Genomic DNA, 20951 nt, shown 5'->3' with positions numbered 1-20951 from the left:
CTCTTAGCGACCCCATGGACTGCAGCCCACCAGGCTCCTCCGTCCATGAGATTTTCCAGGCAAGAGTATTGGAGTGGGGTGCCATTGTCTTTGAGTCTTCCCTCAGCCATGTATACCTTATATGACTCATGCCAATTTAACCAACTAACTAAATGATAGCTTGATTGTCAATCTGCATAATAAATACCAATAATTTATTTTATCTTTTCTTCTTCTTTTCCTAAAAAAAAAAAAAAAATCTCCAAAACTTCTCCACCAAAAGCCTAACAGTGTACTAAAATTAGAGCAATAGTGAACAAATGGAGAATTGGAAAAGCCAAGCTCTCTAGAGGGCAAATGCCAATAGCATACCAGGGCTTTGAAGGCCAAACCACTACCAGAAGGAAGAAAAGCAGAATACTGACACTTCTGCTTTAAGCCCAAGATCCCAGAAGTGGACCAAAGTGGACCCAGGTTGGTAGTGCCCCCTGGCTTCCAGAAGTAGCAATTACAAATCCTTTCTGGAAAAAAGATACGCTTTATGTAACTCCTAGGCTCTTCACATTTAAGATCAAACAAATAAAAGTCCATGTTAAAAGATCATTAAAATCATAGGAAAAAGTCACCATGAATAAGAATCAATAGAAATAAAAATCAGAATTATATCCCATCAGCTTCAGATATTGATGATCAGAAACAGAATATAAGGTGATATCTAGTTAGATGATGGAGAAGGCAATGGCACCCCACTCCAGTACTCTTGCCTGGACAATCCCATGGACGGAGGAGCCTGGTGGTCTGCAGTCCATGGGGTTGCTAAGAGTTAGACACGACTGAGCGACTTCACTTTCACTTTTCACTTTCATGCATTGGAGAAGGAAATGGCAACCCACTCCAGTGTTCTTGCCTGGAGAATCCCAGGGACGGGGGAACCTGGTGGGCTGCCGTCTATGGGGTTGCACAGAGTTGGACACGACTGAAGCGACTTAGCAGCAGCAGCAGTTAGATGATAGGTAGATGGATATATAGATAGATAATTTTTTAATTAAGAATTTCTGATTCCATCCATGATGGACAATAGGTGTTGGGTTTACTTTCCCACAATAAATATTAATCTAGATAAAATATATGAACAACTGCTTTTAGGCATTGGACAATATATATAGTGTGGACCGTGACCTTGAGATTAAGAAAGAAAGTGAAGTGGCTCAGTCATGTCTGACTCTTTGCGACCCCAGGGACTGTAGTCTGCCAGGCTCCTCTGCCCATGGGATTTTCCAGGCAAGAATACTGAAGTGGGTTGCCATTTCCTTCTCCAGGGGATCTTCCCTACCCAGAGATCAAACCTGGGTCTCCCACGCTACAGGCAGACTCTTTACCATCTGAGCCACTAGGAAAGCCCAAGATTTAGAAGGAGATTAAGAAACAAAGTCAACTCAACATTCTCTCTTGCTTTTTGCCTGCTGACACCTTTCAAAATAAAACACAAATCTGTGGAAACAAAATAAAGAACAGCAGTCTCACTGAATGGAGGAAAGAAAGCTTAAAGTTCAGAAATAATGAAGCAATTGAAATTTGAGGGACAAAATACCAGGAAGGAGGGAGCCGTACAGAGTAGGAATTTCAGAAATCTGTACATGAATCCTTTTGATTATTTAGCTGAACTGAAAGCTGCATAACTATCGGTACTTTGTGAGACCTGGCAGAGAACAACTCCTGGGGACTCTGAACAAAACAGAGAAGATCCAGAGTTTGCAGCCTGGTGAAAGACAGTATGAGTTCCAACCAGGAAGTAGAGACTTTGGTGAACACCCTGAGCATTCAGTTAAGACTTCCCAAACGGCTATAATTTAGGGAAAGGAGTGAATGGAGAACCCCCAACACTTATAACTTAGGGAAAACCTGCACCAATCCTAAAATAAAGAATACTATAGATGCATCCAAACAAAACATAAAACCAAGTCTGAACAGGATCAAACTGATTTGCCAATATATTAGCTGATAACTAGGGGGAAAAAAATCACAAAGCCATTAAAAAGAAAACAATATCCCAGTTCTCAAACACATAGCTTTTACAATGTCCAACATACAATAAAAATTCTATTAGATGTGAAAAACCAGGAAAATATGGGTCATCATTAGAAAAAGAGTCAATTAAAACAGACACAGAAATAACACAGATATTGACACTAGTAGAATTTTATAAATACAGTTAAATATTTTACAGTTGGACATAATAAATAGACAGATAGGGACTTTGACTGAAGAAATGTATACTGTTAGAAAGAACCAAGTGAAAATTCTTGAAAGGAAAAATACAAAATTAAAAATTTAAAAATCCATTAAATGATGACACAATAGACACTAAAAAATGAAGGACCAATGAATCTGAAGAGAGAACAATAAAATGACTAGAGAAGAAAAAGACGAGAAAGAAAGATGAAAGAAGGAAGAACAAGTTTCTGTAATCCATGTTAAAAAAAAAAAAACAAGCACACAGCCTGAAACATATATAATTGGAGTCCCAAAAGAAGTAGAAAGAGATTGGGACAGAAAAACAATGTTTGAAGAAATAATGCTGAAATGTTCCAAACATTATGAAAACAAAAACACAGATCCAAGAAGCTGAAAGAATCAAAAGCAAAGAAAACCATTCCCAGATATATCATAGTCAACTTGTCAAAAATTGAAGAGAAGGACATCCCTGGTGGTTCAGAGGTTAAGAGTCCACCTGCCAATGCAGGGGACACGAGTCTGACTCCTGATTTGGGAAGAATCTACATTTCCCCCTGATTTAGGAAGAATCTGTGGGGCAGTTAAGCCCATGTGCCAGTCCTGAGCCCATGTGCTTCAGTTATTAAAGCCCACATGCCAAAGCCCACGCTCTGCAACAAGTGAAACCACTTCAGTGAGAAGCCCACACGCCTCAACTAGAGAGTAGCCCCCACTTGCTGCAATTAGAGAAAAGCCCGCAGGCAGCAACAAAGACCCAGTGCAGCCAAAGATAAAATAAACAAATTTTTAAAAAATTAGCAAAGACAGAAAGAGAAAAATCTTTGTTTGTGCCATGCAGCTTACAGGATTTTAATTCCCTGACCAGGGATTGAACCCTTAACCTTGGTAGTGAAAGTGCAGAATCCTTAACAACTGGACTGCCATGGAATTCCTAAGAAACAAGTCTTAAAAGCAGAGAAGAGAACCAAAAGCAAATTAACTACAAGCAATAACAATAAGAATTACTGTGACTTCTAGTCAGAAAAAATGTAAGCCAGGCAGAAAGAATATAAGATATCAAATAAATGACATCTTTAAAGTGAGAAAGGAAAGAAATGTCTACAGTCTAGAATTCTGTATCTAGTAAAATCAGTTTTTAAAAAATGAAATAGAGACATTTTAAGACTTTCAAAAATTTGAAAGAATTTTTCGTGAACAGACGTATTCTACAATAAATGTTGAAGGTAGTTCTGCAGACAAGAGAAATAATTCCAGATGGAAATTCAGATCTACATGAAGAGACAAAGAATGGAGACAACAATGGTTAATATATACGTAAATGCAAAAGATGCTTTTTAAAAGATAACTTCTTGTTTAAAGCAAAGGCAACAACAATGTACTGTGGGTTTAAATTATAGAAGTAAAATGTATGATAAAACTGGACTGTTATAATGTTCTTGTAGTATGTATGAAATGGTGCAATATTAGTTCAAAGTACACAGTGATTAGTTAAGGTTGTATATAATATAAATAGCTACATAGGTGATTTCTGTCCTTCCATGTCAATTATTATATTAAAAGTATGTAAATTATACACTTTCTGACTTTAAAACTTACTGCAAACCAACAGTAATTAAGGCAATGTAGACCTGGCATAAGGATAGATGAAAGCAAGAGGCAAAAGCCAAAAGAACTGCAAGGATAAAGAGATAAATACACATTTGCAGTCAAAGACTTCAACTCTCCTTCATCAGTAATTAAGAGAACAAATACACAGAAAATCAGAATACACATTCTTTTTAATGCAACCAGAATAGATACAGAGAGCACAGTCTGGGCCACAAAACAAATTCTAAGAAATCTGAAAAATTGAAATCATATGAAACATGTTCTTGGACTATACAAAGTTAAACTGGAAACCAATAGCACAAAAAGGTCTAGAAAACTTCCAAATATTTAGAAATTAAACAGAAAAGAGTCAAAGAAGAAAGAGTCCAAAAGTAAATTAAAATGTGTTTTGAATTAAATAAAAATGACAGCTTAGTATACCAAAATTTTTGCATGAAGCTGAAGCAGGGGAGTTAACAGTATTAAGTGCTTTTATTAAAAAAAAAAAAAAGAAAGATCTCAAATCAATTGTTTAAACTATTACCTTAAAAAACTAGAAAAAGAACAACAAATTAAAGCCAAAATGAGCAGAGGGCAATAAAAAAGTTAAGTGCAGAAATTAATGAGGACAGGAAAACAGAGAAAAACAATGAAATCAAAAGTCGTTTCTTTGAAATAAATGAATGATAAACTTCTAGCCAGATTGATCAAGAAAAAAGAGAGAAGCTGCAAATTACAAATATCAAAAGTGAAAGATGGGACATCTCTGTAGAACCTCCAGATATTAAAAGACTACAAAAGGAATATTAACAGCTTGATGCCAGCAAATTTGACAACTTATATGAAAAATGGACCAGTTCCTTGAAAGACACAAAATACTAATGGTTATTCAAGAATCTCATTTATAGATATTAACAAAATGACTCTAAAGTTTATAAGGAAAGGCAAAAACACAGAATAGCCAAGACAATACTGAAGAAGAAAAACAATGTATATTTTTTTGCTGGGCCATACAGCTTCTAGGGTTTTAATTCCCCTACCAGGGATCACACTGGAGACCTTGGCAGTGAAAGTACCAAGTCTTAACCATTGGACCACCAGGGAATTCCCAAGACAGGATAATTTTATAGAGAAGGATAGATATAAATGAAATGAACAAAAATAAAAAGCTCAGATATAGTCATATCTTCAATTGATTTTTTTACAAAGTTGGGAAGACAATTAAATGTTGAAAGGATAGTCTTTACAACAAATGTGTTGAATAAATTGGATACCCACATACAAAATAATAAATTTTGATCTGCATTTCATGCTCTATGTAAAAATTAACTTTGAATGGATCATAAACCCAAATATAAAGCCTAAAACTACAAAACTTCTAAAAGAAAAGAGGAGAAAATCTTTGTAATCTTTGGTGAGGCAAGGATTTCTTACATGGGTTGCCAGAACATGGTCAATATGAGAGAAAAGCTGATAAATTGGATTTTATGAAAAAGAAGGATTTCTGCTCTTAGATAATTTTAAGAGAATAAAAAGATAAATGATAGACTTTGAGAAAATATTTTCTTTTTTAAAGTAGTGTATAATTAACAAATAAAAGGATTCCTAACATTGAGTTAATTAACACATTTCTCACCTCATAGATTTACCTTTTTTGTTATTGTTGAGAACACATCTACTCTTTTAATAAATTTCAATGACACAATACAGTATTATCAACTATAGTCATGTTATAGATTAGATCCTCAGAATTTATTCCTCTCGTAACTTAAAGTTTGTACCCTTTTACCAACCTCTCTTTATTTCCTCCACCTCCTGCCCCTGGCAACCACTAAACTGCTCTCTGATTCTGTAAGTTCAGTTTTTCAGAGTCCATATATAAATGAGATCATGCAGTACTTGTCTCTCTCTGTCTGTCTTATTTCACTTAGCATAATGCCCTCCAGTTTGACCCATACTGCAAACAGTAGGATTCTATTTCTCTTCTATTTCTATTTTTTATTGACAGTTATGGTTATGTGACTGTATGTGTTTGTTAAACTTACAGGACTATATATTAAAAAGGTCAAACTTATCTGTATATAATTTTGACCTTTAAAAGATGGAAGTAAAAATTACCCCAAGATATAGAAAATATACAGAGTGTAGTATAAGCTCTAACATACTTTAAAAGGATTCTCAGAAAGAAGGAATTGAGATATTAGAGAAGATTCAATATTTGAAGAGATTAGGGTTTACATCTTTAAGAATTTATTAAAAATTCAAATTTACAAATACGGGAAGGATAAAGTATGGCAAGCAGGATAAATAAAAGAAAATCCACACCTGGACCTACATAGTGAAAGTGCAGAGCATCGAAGACAAAGAGTTCTTCAAGGCAGATGTAGAAGAAAAACAGATAACCTACAGGAATCCCCAGCAGAAATAATAGATGCCAGAGGAAATTTTCTTTAAAGTGGTAATAAATATGACTGCCAACCAAATGTCTGTACTAAAAAAAAAAAATCTATCTTTAAAGAATATAGAAAAACAAAGACATTTCTAGACAAACAACGGGAACATTCACCACCAAAAGACTTGACCATAGGACTCTTCATTATAGGCATTTCAAGAAGAATAAAATGGTTTTGAAAGGATAGTCTAAGACACAAAAGAATGATGAGTAAAGAAATTAGTAACTCATGTAAACAAATGTAAACAAAAAGTTTGCTTCTGAAAATATTTTAATATTCAGGATTAAAAAGGAAAGAAATAAAATACCGGACAATATTAGTTTGTTATGTAGGAGTGGAGATCTGAATTAATCTGTCCAAAAATGCTTATATTGTTCCAAGGGAGGGGATAAATAATTAACCAGCTTTAGACTTCTTGAAGTATGCTGAAAAAAATGCAAGTATAACAACCAAAAGAAGAACAACAGATTACAGAGTTTACACATGAGTGATATGGGATTATGGGGAATGAACTAACAAAAACAGCAAAGGAAGAAATAAATCGGTCTTCAAAAAAAAAGACAAGAAGGAGAACAGAGAAGCATACGACAAAACGGAAACCTGGCAAACAGAAAATATAATGCAAGATTAAAAACACATCTAATTATATGTACACAGATGGAATGCTTTATCTGTATTTAATTGTAACTTGACCAGTTAAAAGTCAGAAATAGTTAAATTAATTCTAAAAATTCAATTGTGCTATTGCTATACACTAAAATTTTTTTAAAGTTTAAAATTGTACAGATGAAAAAAAAAGGAGTGGTTTTATGAATATGAGAAAAAAATAGACTAAGTCAAAAAGCGTAATTAGTGGCCCAAGTTATCCCAACATAATGAAAAGAGGCTCGGTGATAAGGAAGATTTAAAATTATAAAAGCATATGTACTTAATAAAATAGTAACAATACAAAACAAAACAAAAATAGAAATAAATGAAGAAAACTTGCTGATCATTATAAGGGTTGAGTCCAAAATACTTCTTGAACTGTTGTTAGTTTAGGCAGATTTCTTTCCTGATGATTGCTGTTAAAACTTGATTTTCCTGTAAGGAGTCTTATCAGAAAAAGCAAGCACAGAACAGGAAGTAAGTAGGATTCCTTAGAAAAGAGCTTCAAAGAGGCGGTTTGCTCAGGCTTTCATTTACCTTCAGTACAGACACACAACTTGTCAGTCAGAAGAAGAGCCTTGGGACATGGCTTGGTCAACTTTAAAAACAAATGTCATGATCTGTGAGATTTCGTTTTTTCAAAAGAGGGAAAAATAATTACATGATTGGTGCCAGTTATTTTCAGATCCTATTTTAGGATTTTCCTGAAGATCACGCTAGACATTCATAAGAATTCTTTTGTGTAAGAAAGCAATTTGTTAAATAGAATAGCTCTTCCAGAGACTGAAGTGTCTATTTCTCCTCTACTACAGTACCCTCTTTCCAGATATACCTTGGAAACTGAGGTTACTTTGTCAGCATGAAATCAGAGAAATAGTTCTTTATTTTTTAATACTTTTACTTATTTTATTTTGGGCTGTGCTGGGTCTTCACTGCTGCTTGGGCTTTTCTCTAGTTGCAGCAAGCAGAGGCTCTTTCTAGCTGAGGTGCACGGGCTTCCCATTGTGGGGGCTTCTCTTGTTGCCGAGCCCGGGCTCTAGGGAATGTGGGCTTCAGTACTTGTGGTGTGGCTCCTAGGCTCTAGAGCACAGGCTCAATTGTTGTGGCCCAAGGGCTTAGTTGTTCCATGGCATGTGGAATCTTCCCGGACCAGGGATCAAACACGTGTCCCCTGCATTGGCAGGCAAATTCTTTACCACTGAGCCACCAGGGACATCCAATGGTTGGATTTTTTGAGGACTATTTTAATACTTTAAGTTTTAACAAATTGTGTCTAATATTCCTCATTAACTTTTCTGACTTTTGTAAATTTCTAATTTGTATTTTTGCTTTTATTAATTTTTTCCTTTAGTATTCCTACAAATGATAATTAATTCTTTTAATTTGCTACTATAATGGAGATTTTAAAAAATTATTATGGCTTCTTTTTAAATAATTTATTGATGCTGTTGAATTCTTTGGGCTTCCCTGGTAGCTCAACTGGTAAAGAATCCGCCTGCAATGTAGGAGAGCTGGATTCAATCACTGGGTTGGGAAGATCCCCTGGAGGACAGCATGGCAAACCACTCCAGTATTCTTGCCTGGAGAATCCCCGTGAACAGAGGAGCCTGGTGGGCTAAGACCATGGGGTCGCAAAGAGCTGGACATGACTGAGCGACTAAGCACAGCACAGCACGGCACATTGAATTCTTTAAATTTTTTGTAAAAAGTGCTTTTGTAAAAAGAGTCTTGAAATTATCTGGTCAGAGAGGAAGCAAAGTTCAGCATGAATTTAGTGGAAATAAACATGAAGCCCTGGGAATGAGACTCACAACAGATATAAACGAGACCTTAGCATATGATGGAGAGTTGGTCTTGCATTTAGTGAAGACAGTTGAACCAGGCAAAAGTGGTCTGAAGGAGGAGCTTAATTGGGGTGGGGGAAGATTTACATTTCCAGATGGGTTCAAAGAATTAAAAAGGGAAAACAAAACTTTTAGAAGTATAGAATAGCTTCATGAACTGGTAATGACTAGAATTTCTAAAATGAGACACGCAAGGACCTCCCTGTTGTCCAGTGGCTGAGACTTTGTGCTCCCAATGCAGGGGGCTGGGGTTCAGTCCCTGGTCAGGAAACTATAGCCCACATCCAGACACTAAAGATCTTGCATGCCACAGCTAAATATCCCATGTGATCCAACCAAGACTTGGTGCCACCAAATCAATCAATAAATATTAAAATGAAAAGAAAACCAATTGGAGATACCAAATGGAGATTTTTCTTGCGGAGGTCTCTATTCTTGTGGAAGATTGCCCATTCTAAGATTTTAAAAGTATCCCTCCTGGGTATAATGACAGACCCTCATATGTGCTCCCACAGAAACTGTCATGAATTTTCACAACAGCATTATTTAGGATGCCAAAAACTGGGAATAATCAAACTTAGATGGCAGTTTAAAAACAGAACTATCTGTGGTTTGTTTATTCAAAGAATGATATACCTCTTCCAAACATAATGAGGAGTGACAAAAGCAGGTTGCAGATAAGTAAATACAGTGTGATACTAGTTACGTCAAATTTTAACAAATAAAAAAAAAGTTACCGATAAATTTTGAAAGATACATACATATGTAATGAAAGTATAAAGAAATACTTGGGAATGACGAACACCAAAATCAGGCACTGTTTTTTTCTGAGAAGGAAAGGAAGAAATAAAATGTGACTAGAGTGAAGCACACAGGGAGCTTTAAATATATTTACAATACTTTACTTAATGATAAAATTCGTTTTTAAAAGATGGCTGAGGGAGAAATAAAAAACTGTTATACCATTATTGTAAACGTAAGATTTAAATATTCAATGAAATTTATCTTTAGATACTAACAAAGGTTAGAGGAAATTTATGATGAACAAGAAAATACCATCAACATATAGTCACAGCTTAATTGTGCATAGAAGCCTTGCTCTGATTGCTTACCCACTTTATACCCTAGATGAAGTTTAAATGGTTTTAGCCTACTTGTGAAAACCAAATCTACTTTCAAAGGATAAACATTTATTATCTTTTGATAACAAAGATATTAAAAATTATTTGTTCTAAGTTCTAAAGGTAAATTTGAAGTGAAATTCTTCCTTTTTTTGGCCTAACAACAAATCTTAACCTCGTACAAATAGTTGAAACAAGTGTAGATACCTAAAATTGACTGCTTTGAAAGAAATGAATACTAGGCTGAATGTATAAATTTTGATATGTTTGCTAAAAAGTCCTTCACTATATATTTTCTTTTTTTTTCCTGAAGTTATTGTAGACTTGACACTTCATCTTCTTCAAGTTTACCTAACAATAATTACGTTTATATTTCAGTCTTGTAAGTCTTTCTCTTGAAACTGGACACTGTACCTTCAGTTCAGTTCAGTCACTCAGTCATGTCTGACTCTTTGCGACCCCATGAATCTCAGCACGCCAGGCCTCCCTGTCCATCACCAACTCCTGGAGCTCACTCAGACTCACGTCCATCGAGTCAGTGATGCCATCCAGCCATCTCATCCTCTGCCGTCCCCTTCTCCTCTTGCCCCCAATCCCTCCCAGCATCAGAGCCTTTTCCAATGAGTCAGCTCTTCGCATGAGGTGGCCAAAGTATTGGAGTTTCAGCTTTAGCATCAGTCCTTCCAAAGAACACCCAGGACTAATCTCCTTTAGAATGGACTAGTTGGATCTCCTTGCAGTCCAAGGGACTCTCAAGAGTCTTCTCCAACACCACAGTTCAAAAGCATCAATTCTTCGGTGCTCAGCTTTCTTCACAGTCCAACTCTCACATCCATACATGACCACTGGAAAAACCATAGCCTTGACTAGACAGACCTTTGTTGGCAAAGTAATGTCTCTGCTTTTGAATATGCTATCTAGGTTGGTCATAACTTTTCTTCCAAGGAGTAAGCGTCTTTTAATTTCATGGCTGCAGTCACCATCTGCAGTGATTTTGGAGCCCCCAAAAATAAAGTCTGACACTGTTTCCACTGTTTCCCCATCTATTTGCCATGAAGTGATGGGACCGGATGCCATGATCTTTGTTTTCTGAATGTTGAGCTTTAAGCCAACTTTTTCACTCTCCACTTTCACTTTCATCAAGAGGCTTTTTAGTTCCTCTTCACTTTCTGCCATAAGGGTGGTGTCATCTTCATATCTGAGGTTACTGATATTTCTCCCAGCAATCTTGATTCCAGCTTGTGCTTCTTCCAGTCCAGTGTTTCTCATGATGTACTCTGCATATAAGTTAAATAAGCAGGATGACAATATACAGCCTTGACGGACTCCTTTTCCTATTTGGAACCAGTCTGTTGTTCCATGTGCAGTTCTAGCTGTTGCTTCCTGACCTGCATATAGGTTTCTCAAGAGGCAGGTCAGGTGGTCTGGTATTCCCATCTCTTTCAGAATTTTACACAGTTTATTGTGATCCACATAGTCAAAGGCTTTGGCATAGTCAATAAAGCAGAAATAGACATTTTTCTGGAACTCTCTTGCTTTTTCGATGAACCAGCAGATGTTGGCAACTTGGTCTCTGGTTCCTCTGCCTTTTCTAAAACCAGCCTGAACATCGGAAAGCTCATGGTTCATGTATTGCTGAAGCCTGGCTTGGAGAATTTTGAGCATTACTTTACTAGCGTGTGAGATGAGTGCAATTGTGTGGTAGTTTGAGCATTCTTTGGCATTGCCTTTCTTTGGGATTGGAATGAAAACTGACCTTTTCCAGTGCTGTGGCCACTGCTGAGTTTTCCAAAATTTGCTGGCATATTGAGTGTAGCACTTGCACAGCATCAACTTTCAGGATTTGAAATAGCTCAACTGGAAATCCATCACCTCCACTAGCTTTGTTTGTAGTGATGCTTTCTAAGGCCCACTTGACTTTACACTCCAGGATATCTGGCTCTAGGTCAGTGATCACACCATCATGATTATCTGGGTCATGAAGATCTTTTTTGTACAGTTTTTCTCTGTATTCTTGCCACCTCTTCTTAGTATCTTCTGCTTCTGTTAGGTCCATACCATTTCTGTCCTTTATCGAGCCCATCTTTGCATGAAATGTTCCTTTGGTATCTCTGATTTTCTTGAAGAGATCCCTAGTCTTTACCATTCTGTTGTTTTCCTCTATTTCTTTGCATTGATTGCTGAGGAAGGCTTTCTTATCTCTTCTTGCTATCTTTGGAACTCTGCATTCAGATGCTTGTATCTTTCCTTTTCTCCTTTGCTTTTTGCTTCTCTTCTTTTCACAGCTATTTGTAAGGCCTCCCCAGACAGCCATTTTGCTTTTTTGCATTACTTTTCCATGGGGATGGTCTTGATCCCTGTCTCCTGTACAATGTCATGAACCTCCATCCATAGTTCATCAGGCACTCTATCTATCAGATCTAGTCCCTTAAATCTATTTCTCACTTCCACTGTATAATCATAAGGGATTTGATTTAGGTCATACCTGAATGGTCTAGTGGTTTTCCCTACTTTCTTCAATTTACTCAATGCTAAATTTTCTGTTTGTCATCTGTTTTATAATGAAAAAGAACCAACAGTGTTTCTAGTTTCTGACTACTTTGTGCCCTAGTGATAGTTTTTATGTCTGCCTTCCTTCCATCTTTTAGTGTTCAGGAAACAGAGGGAGAAGTATGTATCAGATGCACATGGAAAGCAGGTTATCACAGTAACAAGAACTTGGGTGCAAAGTGCAAGCCTCAGTGGCCATGTAACTTGGGAAAAGCATGGATCATCTCTGAGCCTTGTTTCTTCTAGTTGAATGAGTCAGATATAGGACTGATGACAGGTTGATGATGTAGGTTAATAGGGTTGATGTAGGGTTTAAATGGGACAAAGCTCATAGCACTCAGTTCAGTCTAGCACATGGGAAACTTTCAATAAATGCTAATGAATGGTGATGATAATGACAATGCAGCATACATATACTGAAAAAGTTGGCTTAAGGTTCAACATTCAGAAAACTAAGATCATGGCAGGCAGTCCTATCACTTCATGGCAAATAGATGGGGAAACTGTAAACAGTGGCTGACTTTATTTTGGGGGCTCCAAAATCACTGAAGATGGTGATTGCAGCCATGAAATTAAAGGACGCTTACTCCTTGGAAGCAAAGTTATGACCAACCTAGACAGCATATTAAAAAAAGAGACATTACTTTGTCAACAAAAGTCCGTCTAGTCAAGCTATGGTTTTTCCAGTAGTCATATATGGATGTGAGAGTTGGACTATAAAGAAAGCTGAACACAGAAGAATTGATGCTTTTGAACTGTGGTGTTGGAGAAAACTCTTGAGAGTCCCTTGGACTGCAAGAAGATCCAACCAGTCCATCCTAAAGGAGATCAGTCCTGGGTGTTCACTAGAAGGACTGATGTTGAAGCTGAAATCCCAATACTTTGGCCACTTCCTGTGAAGAGCTGACTCATTTGAAAAGACCCTGATGCTGGGAAAGATTGAAGGCAGGAAGAGAAGGGGATGACAGGGGATGAGATGGCTGGATGGCATTACCGGCTCAATGGAAATGAGTTTGAGTAAACTCCAGGAGTTGGTGATGGACAGGGAGGCCTGGTGTGCTGCAGTTCATGGGGTCGCAAAGAATTGGACACGACTGAGCGACTGAACTGAACTGAAGTCAATTACATACATGCTGCTGCTGCTGCTAAGTCGCTTCAGTCATGTTCAACTCTGTGCGACCCCATAGACGGCAGCCCACCAGGCTCCCCTGTCCCTGGGATTCTCAGGCAAGAACACTGGAGTGGGTTGCCATTTCCTTCTCCAATGCATGAAGGTGAAAAGTGAAAGTGAAGTCGCTCAGTCGTGTCTGACTCTTAGCGACACCATGGACTGTAGCCTACCTTATATGTAATTATCTCACTCTTTTTAACAGTGAGATTGGATGGCTTTACCATTTGGATGAATGTATAAAAGACATAGAATAATAATAAATAGGCTTATAATGAACATTCACCTTTAACTGCCTCTCAGCTTATTTACCCAGAGTACATTTGGTGGCAGATGATGCTGTTGTTGAACTGATTCAGGGTGCTGACAGGACCCTGACAGGCCAGGACAAACCCTTAATGATGTGAGGAGGGCTTGCTTTAGCATTTGGCTCATAAAATACACACTTTTGTATCCCTTCCAATTTGGTGAAAGAACCACTATTTCTGGAGAAAATTGATTTCTGATCTATTCTTGGTAAATTTTACTGGCAGGTACACCCATCCCTCAGCTACTTTAAGAAGTGACTGCTGTAAAAAGAATCCAATAATGCCATTTACATGGATGAAACTAGAGACGATCATACTAAGGTATGACGCAAACGAGCTTATCTACAAAAAAGAAACAGATTCACAGACAGAGAGAACAGACTTGTGGTGCCAGAGGGTGGGTCAGGGAAGGGCTGGACTCGGAGTTTGGGACTAGAAGATGCAAACTATTGTACATAGAATGGATAAACAGCAAGGTCCTCCTGTATAGGGAACTATACTCGATATCCTGCAAAAAACTATAGTGGAAAAAACATATAAAAAACGGAATCGCTTTGCTGTACACCAGAAACTAACACAACATTCTAAGTCAACTATACTTCAACAACAATGAAAAGAATTTGTAAGTGGCTGCTGAAGTTCACAGCCGTACCTCACTCCAGGGAGTCACCCTCAACCCGAAGGAACAATGTTCCCCCGAGATGCATTTGAGAATGAGATTGGGAGAGGAGGAAGCCTCTGGTAGCCAAAGACTGTTGACAGGGGAACACAAGCCCAGATCCCTTGCTTCAGCGAGGGATGAGCGCTGCTCCAGCGCTTCCCTGTGGCATCCAGCTGAGCCTGGGCTGCACCTGTATCCGTCCATGTCTTTGCCTGCCTTCTTTTCCTGCACTATCCTGTTTCCTTTTCCCTTACAGATTTCTCCTGGGAGATCTCCCTCAACAGAAACCTCACAGAAGAATTCCAGTCTCAAGTTCTGTTTCCAGAAGACCCAACTTAAGAAACCTTCCTAGTAAGTCTACCTTGATAGCCATGTTAGGAACAGGAGAGATTCTTGTCTTCTTTCTCTTCTAGACAAATGCACAAAAAACTTTATATGTCCTTGAACGGTTTGGGGTTTTGGTTTTCCAGTCCTGTATGTTTATTTAGTTCTTGGAGGTCAGTAACCGGCATAGCTTAGCATACCTCTTTTACACCTATGCATATTAAAGACGAGAAACCAAAAGAAAACTTTGGTCCCCTGAGGTGTCCGGGTGGCAACAGCATTTCAGTGCTTTTCTTAATGCAGCTTCTACCATTTAGGGTGAAACTCCGACAGGCATAGCATATTAAAGTACAACAACATGACTTTCATCATAACTTTAAAGTTTACTTTCAATAGTTCTGCTAGCAATATGATGGTGAGGGAAGCTTCAGTAGCTCATGGCATGTGTTTGTTAAATCATAAATTTGAAAGGGAAGAGAGAATTTACATGCCTGAATAAAATTCATCAACTTAAAGTTTTGGAAAAATATTAACAATATTTCAAAGATCTGTTTCCAAGAACTGGGATAAGAGGGTTGACATTGGTGGTCATAGAAAGTATTTCTTTGCTCACCTTTGTTTATAAGAATCTGACCACAAATGAAGAAAATAGCTTATATTAACAATTGAATATCATTCTCAGCTGGGCAAACCCCAAATCACAACTTTGACTAGATTTCCATTCCAGGACGTGGCATTTGCAGTATATCAGAGGCTAATATGCGGCAGCATTAGTTTTTATGATTGTATTCCAATTAGACCTCTCAGTGGCATTTGGTGTTAAAATGGAATCTGGCTGTAACAGACACTAAATAAATTTAGTTCAGCATTTACACAAAAGGACTCATTACTGGCAAGTTGGGTAGCTCTACAGTGGCCTGTGTTCCGTCTCGTTGATTTCCCATCATAAATGGCTGACATTGCAGATGGACCACATGGGTCAAATCTGGCCCATAATAATTTGGGATAATAATTAGGGTTAATTTGTTAGGTCTGAATAGTGCTTTTAAGAAAACTTGAATCAAAAGTAAAAAAAAAAAAAAAAAAAAAAACCCTAGGAAGTATATAAACCTTGACATCACTTCTTTTGAAAAATTGAAGACTGTTGACACCAGACTCACAATCCATGAGATTTGAGTCATATATCAGGAGCGCCCAGGTGAGGATCAGATGTTGCTGTTCAGTTGTTCAGTCATGTCCGAATCTTTGTTACCCCATGGACTGCAGCATGCCAGGCTTTTCGGTCCATCACCATCTCCTGGAGTTTGCTCAAACTCATGTCCATTGAGTTGGTGATGCCATCCAACTATCTCATCCTCTGTTGTCCCCTTCTCCTCCTGCCTTCAATTTATCTGACCATCAGGGTTTTTTTTTCCAGTGAGTCAGCTCTTTAAATCAGGTGGCCAAAGTATTGGAGCTTCAACTTCAGCATCAGTCCTTCCAGTTCAGGGTTGATTTCCTTTAGGCTTGACTGTTTTGATCTTGCAGTCCAAGGGACTCTCAAGAGTCTTCTCCAGCATTACAGTTCAAAGGCATCAATTCTTCAGTGCTTAGCCTTTTTTATTGTCCAGGTCTCACATCTGTACGTGACTAATGGAAAAACAATAACTTTGACTATACAGACCTTTGTAGGCAAAGTAATATCTCTGCTTTTTAATACACTGTCTAGCTTTTCTTCCACGGAGCAAGCATCTTTTAATTTCATGGCTGCAGTCACTGTCCACAGTGATTAAACTCAAATTGGGAAATTGGAGGAAAACAAAAAATGGATTGATTACACATGAGTGGACAGTGTGTGTATGTGGGGGAACCATAAAGCAAGGAGCAGTACCCTAGAACCAGTCATCTTAGGGAGTGACTACAGTCTTGGAGGAAGGAGAGGGAGAAACAGTGGAGCCAGGGAGGCAGCATGGTGGAGAAGCCTGTCTGGCAGAGCTGTGACTTCTCATGAAGGACACAACGAGCTTGTGGACAATGCCTCAGGGAGGAAACCACAGGAATAAATCGCTAAAGTTCACTCTCTTTCCCTCTGAGTGTCTGCTAGTGCTCCTCATGGGCTGAATGAAGCTACAAGTCAAGGGAGCAGCCCATAAAGGGTAGTCCTGAGGGACACAGAGCAGAATGGAGAAGATTGGAGCAGGGATCTGGATGTCCAAGTAGGAGATACTCGGTATAATTAGCAACTCACCCCTGTAAACAGGGGATTCCCCTGTAGCTCAGTCAGGAAAGAATCTGCCTGCTATTCAGGAGACCCAGGTTCAGTTCCTGGGTGGGAAAGTTCCCCTGGAGAAGGAAATGGCAATCCACTCCAGTATTCTTGCCTTCAACCCACTCTGTTGCACATTCATTATTTTGCCAAATTTGCAGTTAAAGCTGAAGAGAATGGAGAATCCCATGGACAGAGGAGCCTGGCAGGCTATAGTCCATGGGGTCACAAGAGTCAGACATGACTTAGCAACTAAACCACCACCACCTGTGGACAGAGCTTATATTCCACTGTTTGCCACAGTCCCCACCATTCCTTATTGTCCTCATACCAAAGATAAGTATCAGTTGCCAGTGATCATCATGTTGACATCATGGTGTTTCTTACAAAATAGAACCATTTCTCTATGTCTCTATCAAAAGTGAGCAAGGAAAGATAGAAGAGCAAATTCTTCTAGAGAACTTAAAATATACAAATATCTATCTATACATTTCTTATCGAGAAATATTGCTAATGTGTTTAATATGTAAACAAAATACACATTTGTCTTTCATATATATACATGTACACATACATACCTTGGCTGCTTTACTCATGAGGTCAGGTTTCCTGTTCTTGGTAGCACTCTGATTTTTGTATTGGGAAATTTATCTTCCCACCATTGAATATAGTCTTGGTTGAGAAGATGATTTTTGGTGACTTTCTTTAAATTGGGAGTCAAAGAAGTAAGAGCCTCCCTGCCCCCACCACGTAAGCAAGTACATGACTTAACCACAGTCAATGGATTTCTCTCTCTAGGGACTTTGATTCCATGAGTGAGTTATGCAAAGGCAACACTTAATTTATGTTGCTTGCAGCCAGGAACTCTGAATTTTTATCTAAACTCGAGTAGGAAAACCATTAACAAGTTGGTGTTTAAACATGACTTAAAAAAATTATTTAGTTAGTCATTTTTGGCTGCGGTGGGTCTTTGTTGCTGAGCACAGGCTTTCTCTAGTTACAGCGAGTGGGGGCTGCTCTCTAGATTCAATGCACAGGTTTTTCCTTGTGGTGGCTTCTGTCGTTGTGGAGTATGGGCTGTAGGCTGTAGGAGCTCAGTGGTTGTGGCACACAGGTTTAGTTGCTCTGTGGCAAGTAGGATCTTCCTGACCAAGGACTGAACCCTTGTCTGCTGCATTGCAATGCAGAGTCTGAACCACTGGACCATCAGGAAAGCCCCTTTTTGACATTTGGAAAACTCTTCTAATTCAATAAGTTGTGAAGACACTTACAGAGGAATTGTTTCATGTGGAAAACCTCCCAAAGATGAGAGGTACCTGTTGCACATTCATTATTTTGCCAAATTTGCAGTTAAAGCTGAAGACTGTGACTATGCCCTAGCCTACTCTAGGAGACCATACACAGAGCCTAATATTTTCCTTAGTTAAATAGAGTGAAAACTGTCACTGAATTGGAAAATAGACTTGTTGTTCAGTTGCTAAGTCATGTCCCACTCTTTGTGACCCCATAGACTGCAGCATACCAGGCTTCTCTGTCCTCCACTATCTCCTGGAGTTTGCTCAAATTCATGTTCATTGAGTAGGTGATGCTATCTAACCATCTCATATTATGCCTCATCCTAAAGAAACTGAAAGTGAAGTTAAATTGCTCAGTCGTGTCCAACTCTTTGTGATCCCATGGACTGTAGTCTACCAAGTTTTTCTGTCCATGGGATTTTCCAGGCAAGAGTACTGAAGTGGGTTGCCATTTCCTTCTCCAGGGGATCTTTCTGACCCAGAGATCGAACCCAGGTCTCCTGCATTACAGGCAGACGCTTTACCCTCTGAGCTACCAGGGAATCCTAAAGAAAGGTGAGCACCAAAGAATTGATGCTTTTGAATTGTGGTGCTAGAGAAAACTCTTGAGAGTCCTTTGGACTCAAGGAGATCAAACCAGTCAATCCTAAAGGAAATTAACCCTAAATATTCATTGGAAGAACTGATGCTGAAGCTCCAATACTTCGGCCACTTGAAGAGCTGACTCATTGGAAAGACTAGATGCTGGGAAAGATTGAGGGCAAAAGAAAATAGATGCTTCTATTATAAAAACCAGGATGACTACCTCCCTAGGTGTTTTCAGTTCAGTTCAGTTCAGTTCAGTCGCTCAGTCGTGTCCGACTCTTTGCGACCCCATGAATCGCAGCACGAGATACCAAATAAAAAAAGATGCCCACCCTGTAACCTGAAACTCAGATGTAGGAACTGGACCTGGTTGAGACATTAGATTTATTTATTATTATATTATTTGTGTTGAGACATTGGGTTTATTTATTATTATATTATTTGTATTTATTGTGTTAAATCTTGAGTGTTTCAATGTTACTTCCAAATTTGTTGGTGTTGTTTAGTTGCTAAGTCATGTCCGACTCTTTTGTTACCCCATGGACTGTATCCTGCCAGGCTCTTCTGTTCATGGGATTTCCCAGGCAAGAATACTGGGTTGGGTTGCTATTTCCTGTTTCAGGGAATCTTCTCAACCCAGGTATAGGAGTATAAAACAAGTAAGACAGATCTTTTGAGAAGTTCTGCTTAATGATGAGTCATTGGACATGAAAAGTGAAGGAGCAGAAGCAGAGAAACTTTTGGGTTTTGAGCTTGAGTGAATGGATGATTGATTTGTCATGGAAATAGAACCTGTAGGAGGAATCATCAGTTGAAAAGGGAAAAGAGGATGAGTTCAGTTTTGAGTCACATGAGTTAGAGATACTTGTGGGATATCCACAGACCCTTGACTTGAGAGTAATTGTAGCAGAGACCAGACTGCGATAAGTCGAAGATTGAATATAACTTGAGAATGTAATAGAGGGTAAATAGGGGCCAGGGCTTCACATTAAATTCATATTTAGAGTCAATAAAAAATTGATTGAAACCAACAAGAATATATTGTATTGCACAGGGGATTGTACCAACTGTTTTATAATAATTATCAAATAATAATTTAATAACAGATTATATATATGTATAACTGAATCACTTTGCAGTACATCTGAAACTAACACAACATTGTAAATCAAGTATACTTCAGTTAAAGAAAATTGATTGAAACATTTCTTCACCAGATATTCTGATTCAGTTGATCTGAGGAGGATGTGTATTTTTACAAACTCTCCAGTGCTACGGTGGTCAGTGCAGGTCTTCTGGAAAGCAAACACCAAGATGGAGTGAAAAATGCAGTAATATGGGAGAGCAGGGAGGGGCAAATACATGTGTCAGAGGAAATGGGAGGAAGGCAGGGAAGGCTGGAGGAATCAACAGGGAGCAAGGCAAGTCTGAACCCAGAAAGGGAGGAGGAAGAGATGGCTGGGGCAAAGCATCTCAGAGTGCCGTGATGGTAAGGAAGGGTTAGCCAGGCTGCTGGGGGGTTTTGTATCTTTCAGGAACACGCCTGCCACAGTCAATTGCTGGGTACATAGGAGCAGTCTGTCGGAAGGCTGGCATTGGCAGGACTGGGGCCTTTGGTTAATTAAGCTCTCTGTGGTTGGAGGTCCATGAGGCACATTTTCCTGGCTGCCACACATAATCTACTTTTTTTGGGGGGGAGGCCACATCTCATGTGAGGGTCTTTCTTTCTTGACCAGGGGCAGAACCCAGGCCCCAAACATGGAAGCATAGAGACCTAACCACTAGACCACCAGGGAATTCCATATACCATACCACTGAAAGACAACAAGGTGAGGAAAAGAAGATAGAACAGACTGTAGTTAGAGGGGTATTTGGATGGTAGGCAAGATTTCCTGTTTTTCAAGCAGGAAAGACTTGAGTATGTCTGTAAGCCTAAAGGAGGGAATTT

Source organism: Bos indicus x Bos taurus, chromosome 20, assembly GCF_003369695.1.
Source record: "Bos indicus x Bos taurus breed Angus x Brahman F1 hybrid chromosome 20, Bos_hybrid_MaternalHap_v2.0, whole genome shotgun sequence".
NCBI lineage: Eukaryota > Metazoa > Chordata > Mammalia > Artiodactyla > Bovidae > Bos > Bos indicus x Bos taurus.
The sequence above is the reverse complement of the archived record's forward strand: the minus strand, read 5'-3'. Positions refer to the sequence as shown.